Source organism: Conger conger, chromosome 2 (genome assembly GCF_963514075.1).
Source record: "Conger conger chromosome 2, fConCon1.1, whole genome shotgun sequence".
Classification (NCBI taxonomy): Eukaryota; Metazoa; Chordata; class Actinopteri; order Anguilliformes; family Congridae; genus Conger; species Conger conger.
The window spans coordinates 60,989,098-60,995,114 of record NC_083761.1 but is presented as its reverse complement, the minus strand read 5'-3'; positions in this window follow the sequence as shown (position 1 = coordinate 60,995,114).

Sequence of the window (6,017 nt, the reverse complement as noted above, 5' to 3'; positions counted from 1 at the left end):
ATACGCGTAAAGTTATATGTGTAGGCTACCTGTCTTCCTAGTGTGTACGTTAGGCTACCGGCCGACTAAGTTCTGCTAAATTTATTGTTTGGCATTACAGGAGTGAAAAGGTCATGGTACAGCGCATAAACACTACTATATTTCATTTTTTCCAACACCATTGGCCTGTGCGGTCTTTAAAGTCTGAGCTATTTCAGCAAAGACACTTCGCTTGGGCCTAAATGATGAACGTCATTATGGGATTCACAAAGCCCAACTCTCCCATCCATTTGACATATAATCTCTTACATCACTTTCAACAGAAATTGCAAAGTGAGCCGGCATATCATTCGTTTGGATATAATTCCACAGCTAAATACTGTACACTTTATTTGTGTGACTAGTTCCACTCAAAATCAAATTGTGACTTCAGTATAACCCTGAAAATATGTATTAATTATGGTCTATTATTTTGGGGGTTTGTGCCATGGATTATCAATTGGACAGATATTTATTAGTGTGTATCTTCCTGGGAAATAAACCAACAAACTGCTAAAGCATATCACCATTCTGTTTAGCAAATTCCACAATGTAGGGCATTATGCAAGCCAAAAAAAGATCTTCTCCATCATAATTTCAGGAATGTTACCATGCAAGGCTCTACCATCTGGGAGTTATTACTCACTTCTAGTAAATATTCCTGTGGTTAACAGAATATATGTCCTTATTCTTACTTGTTAGTGCAATTTCATTTTGTTTTATTTCAAGTTGGGAAATTTACTAAAGCGATCATTTCACCATACCAGCCATGCAGGAATTCAATAAAAATACCAAACTACTTTCAATAAGTACAATTCAAAGAAAGTTTGTCTTTTAATTTTTTTTGTAAACTCATCTACAAATATAATACTGTTACAGAATGTATTTTTCAGTATAACTTTCAGTGACTTTCTATTTTTCCGTTCACTGAAGACAATCACATAAGTCATCTGGCCATCAGGACTAGTAGTCGGCTGCTGCTGGTGTTCATTCCTCCCCTCTCATCAAGGACTGATTTAACCCTGAAGCACCAGTTGGGTGACATCATTAGACTATGGGCTATCAACCATAGGAGAAAAAAAACACTTCTACTGACCTTGAGAGCCAGATTTGAATATCACTGATGTAGGGTATATTTAGTCTGTTTGATGGTTGCACTCAAGTGAACATCCTATGCTGGGAAACAACTTTTGAGATCAGTGGTCAAGATTAGTTTTGAGATAGCAGGGTCCTGTTTACTGGGATCTGTTCTGAGTATTAAAAAGGCCAGGTTAGTATTCCTATATAGAAAAACAATCATTTTCGCACCAACTAGTAATAAATAATACTAATAACACTGCACTGAAAGTCACTTACCTGTTCATATTTTGTCTTGTTTAACTTTAGAATTTATTATGGATATACACTGCCATCTGGTGGTTAGAAGGGGTATGAATTTGAAGTTTGACAGTTTCCCTATGACACTTCAAACAATTACAGTGTTCAGATAAGCAGTGGTTATGGCCTGGATTGAATATCCCTACTGTATTATAGTTATTTCTGTATAGTCTCAGGTGTTTGCAGTCCCATCTCAGTGGTGGAGAAGATGGAGCAAACCGTTGCATGAAGAATTTGCCCGGAGTCCCACGGTGACTAAGCAGTGTAGGACTCTAAGGGAACTGATCCCTTGAGCTACTACTTTCTGGTCTTAAGGAGGAATTCAAGTGCTCTGAAGTAAGTGTCCAATGCTAAGAGGCGTATCAATGCTATCAACTGACAGGAAATGGACCCCAGCTAAGGCACTGCAGCCAGCCAAATTAGCTCTGAAGGATAGGAATATTCTGTGACAAATTCAGCAAGGCAGAGGCGGCCAGAGACTGGTGGGCAGTACATCCACTTGGTGCAAGGCAGTTCCTGAAGAATGAAGGAAGTTAGTGGTTAATTAAGTGTGTCGGCTGGAAGAGGCAGCATGGTGTGCAAAGGTAGTCTCCCTTGCTAATCAAGCCCATTGGATGCAATGGGAAGGTGTGGAGAGGAGGATGATCAGCTGGAAAGACTTGTGGGAGATGGTCACTTGGGGGCACAATCAGGTCCTGAAAAGCCTGGCCTCAGCCCTAGAGAGCAAGGATAACCACCAATGCCTTACCTCCCATTTCATCCCTGAAGAGGAAAATAGGCCAAGAAACTTTCTACATTGTGGAACTCACAGTGCCATGGGAAGATGCAGTGGATGAGGCATAAAAAACAAAAGAAACGTTGCTATGCGGAGCTGGCAGCTGAGCTGAAGCACAGCAACGTGGCCAGAATGCCAAGTTCAGTCTGGTGGAACTGGGATGTGGGGTTTTCATGAACCACCAGGCTGCTAAAGCAGCTCAAGATCCATAGCCAGGCACTTCAGCAAACCATTAAGGCTGCTTTAGAGGCTCTGGCTCAGAGGGAAAGTCCTCAACTGGGCTCTCAAGAGGTCAAGAAGAACAGGAAGATATGATAGGGGTGATTCCGTGATGCTGGATTTCACTGTTGAGCCCTCCAGAGATGTAGTGGCCCAATCAGCAAAATGTTGAGGAAAGATAGTGGCCACTTGAAATCTTGTCAACGCGCTGTCACCCTCAATGCCCAGGCAATCTCAAGTACTGTGAGTGTTCATCTAATGGCACTGAGGCTTCCTAAGACTATATCCATCCATCCATCCATTATCTGAACCCGCTTATCCTGAACAGGGTCACGGGGGGGCTGGAGCCTATCCCAGCATACATTGGGCGAAAGGCAGGAATACACCCTGGACGGGTCGCCAGTCCATCGCAGGGCACACACACCATTCATTCACACACTCATACCTTTGGGCAATTTAGACTCTCCAATCAGCCTAACGTGCATGTCTTTGGACTGTGGGAGGAAACCGGAGTACCCAGAGGAAACCCACGCAGACACGGGGAGAACATGCAAACTCCGCACAGAGAGGCCCCGGCCGACGGGGATTCGAACCCAGGACCTCGTTGCTGTGAGGCGGCAGTGCTACCCACTGCACCATCCGTGCCGCCAAGACTGTATCCTGTATATTTTAATTATGTTAATTGGTTAATGAGAAATGTACGTTTTGGGCCTTTTTTTTTTACTCTTCCTGTATGGATAAAAGGATGTGAGACTCAAGTCTGTGTTAGTAGGCAAGTAGTTTTCTGAGGTGGATATCATGGAATTTACAACATGTGGCTGACAGGAGGATACCATGGCTTTGACTAGAAGGGATTTAGCCACTGGTGCAGCTGTGATCCCTCAGAGATGACTACAGTCTGGGGAATGGGAGCCCAGCCCAGCCTGAGGTGAATGCGGTTTAGAGCTGGTGGGATGAGCTTGATTAGTGGTTAAGGCAGAGATGAGACTTTTTGTTTCCACATATTCATGTAGACTTCAGTGCTTGTGCTGTTTAGCTAGTTATTTATCTAGTGGAATCATCATGTGTGATGTGGTTTAAATGTTATATATGTGAACATGCACATTCTTGGAAAACGGAGATTCCTTAAAAAAAGTTCAGGTGTATATGATTGTGTGAGTGTAAAGTACCAGGAAACTTTACTTTTAGTACATTTGTGTTGTATGTTATGAATGGTGTCTGTTTTTTCAGGTTTTATGTAACTCCCGTTGAGGGCTGGGGATGTATTGGGCTGCACCACAATTGCAGCTGAATCTGTTTCACTATATTTGGTAATGTTACGTTGAGCCAGTAGGACAGTCTGTTCTGCCTGCTGTTACAGGTGTGTTTTCAGTGATTCTGTTTACTCTCAACTCTGTCTGACTCAGCTGAACACTGTGTACCTTGATTATTTTGTCCTTTGACTTGCAGAATAATTCTTAATCCTTTCAATGTTTCATGCTAACAAAACATCAATTCATGTTACTTTGTTATTGTATATGTACAGTAGTGTGCAAGAATTTTGGCACCCCTGGTCAAAAAGCCTTTTACAACTAATATCTGATGGAACAGAAGCAAACCTGACCTCTATGTGGTACAACATTAAACATGACACATTTCTTCAAATTTAAATCAGGATTACTTTTAATTTTAATTTTTACAGTTTCAAAATAATTTAAAAAAAGGAAAAAGGCCCTGTGCAAAAATGTTCGGGAACCCTGTCAGTTTGTAACTATAACTGCTTGTAAACGCTTCTTGTAGCCAGCTTTTTCTTTCAATTCTCACTTTTGGAATTTTTCACCATTCTTCCTTGCTGAACATATTATATACTAAATATTCTTTGGCCTCTTTTCATGTTCAGCATGTTTGAGATCTCTTATTTTCAATAATATTCAAGTCTGGGGACTGTGGTGGCCATTCCAAAACCTTCATCCATCTTTCTTGGAGGTATTTCATGGCTGATTTCGGGATATGCTGTCTTCAACTTCAGTGTCTGGACTGACCTTAGCCTCTAGAATTTCTTGATATTTCGTGGAATCCATTCTTCCTTCCACTTGCACAATATTTCCTGTGCCCCAAGCTGCCACCCAACCCCATAATGGATAATGGATCCACCTCCATGCTTCACAGTTGACAAGGTGTTCTTTTCTACAAAAGCTTCACCCTTTTTTCTCCAAACATACTTTGGTGGTGGCCAAAAAGATCAATTTTGATTTCCTCAGTTCAAAGCACATTGTTCCAAAAAACTTCAGGCTTCTCAATGTTTTCATTCAGTATGTTGTATTGTTGCCCTGTGAACAGCTAGACCTGTGTTTACTATACAATTGTGTCTCTGTTTTTAAAATGCACAATTATGCTCACGTGACCACACTCTTTGCAACCTCTGTAATTAATTTGGAAATGCTGAATACAAGCATGCTCTTCGAATCATGCATGTCTTTGCTGTTTTTTCCTTACTACAGTTGATATGTCAGGCTCACACAGACATGAATCATTGGAAGACACTTCATGCGCAGCTCAACAGAGTAACAGCCCTGCAGATACCAGGTACAAAACACTTAAAATAGCCACAAAAGTACAGGCTTTTCTTACTGCAAAGTTTACATTGTTTTTATGTATCACCTCTACCTCAATTTCATGTAAATCTAAATATTAAATATAAAACCTAATAATAAATCTATTCAAAATCTCCACAATCAACCACTTTCTGTTAATCCTATGGCATCTGTTTGGATGAAAACATGGGTATACATTTCATTTTTATGCTTTCTTGCACATCCCTCCTCTTCTGCGTTCCCTCTCTTTTTTAGGTTTAACTTGCCTCAGAGTAAATTTCTGTTTCAAACATTCATGGAGTTTACCTCAAATGGCACAATTTAAGTTAGAAGTTAGTGTGTTGAAGACCAGTGCAATATGAATGTAACTAAATGTACTTGCTTTGTGGAAGCAGTGGATGTGCTTGGTGTTCATACAGCTCATAAAATGATGCATTAGTTATATGAATATTAGCAGTGCCAAAATGTTTATACATTGATCTTGTAGGTGTTAATGATGCTCAGTATATTGCTGAATATGTGTGTATGTCGACAAACCATAATTGCATAATATGATTAAAACATATCTCAATTCCCTCTAGAGATTCCAGGCATTAAAAAACATGAACCATATTCATGTTACCAATCTATCAACTTAAAATTACTTGTTAAAACTCTTTGCCTGGTCTTTAAGTTAATTCTGTGGCTATTTTCTTGACGTGATTGGTTCTACTCAATGTACAAGTGAAGCAATCAGATTTAAATTTAGTTGGATGAATTGGATATTGTGTATGTGACTAAAGTGCATACATTCCTGGCTTTGCAAATATGCAGTTAACAGTATGTCTTAAATGACTGTGTACAGCTTTGAACAGACTGCAGACAGACTGTTTCAATGTGAATGACTAACCGCTGTGTCAAGGGACTGACAGTATATAATAAAAGCAATTAAATTAAAGTTTATTGTGAGGCTGAGCACAAACCCTTTGAGTGTGTCATTTCAAGGATGTGGATGATGAGAGACTGGTTTTGAGAATCTGCAGTCTTGTGGGTTATGTGAACATGCGCATCATAAT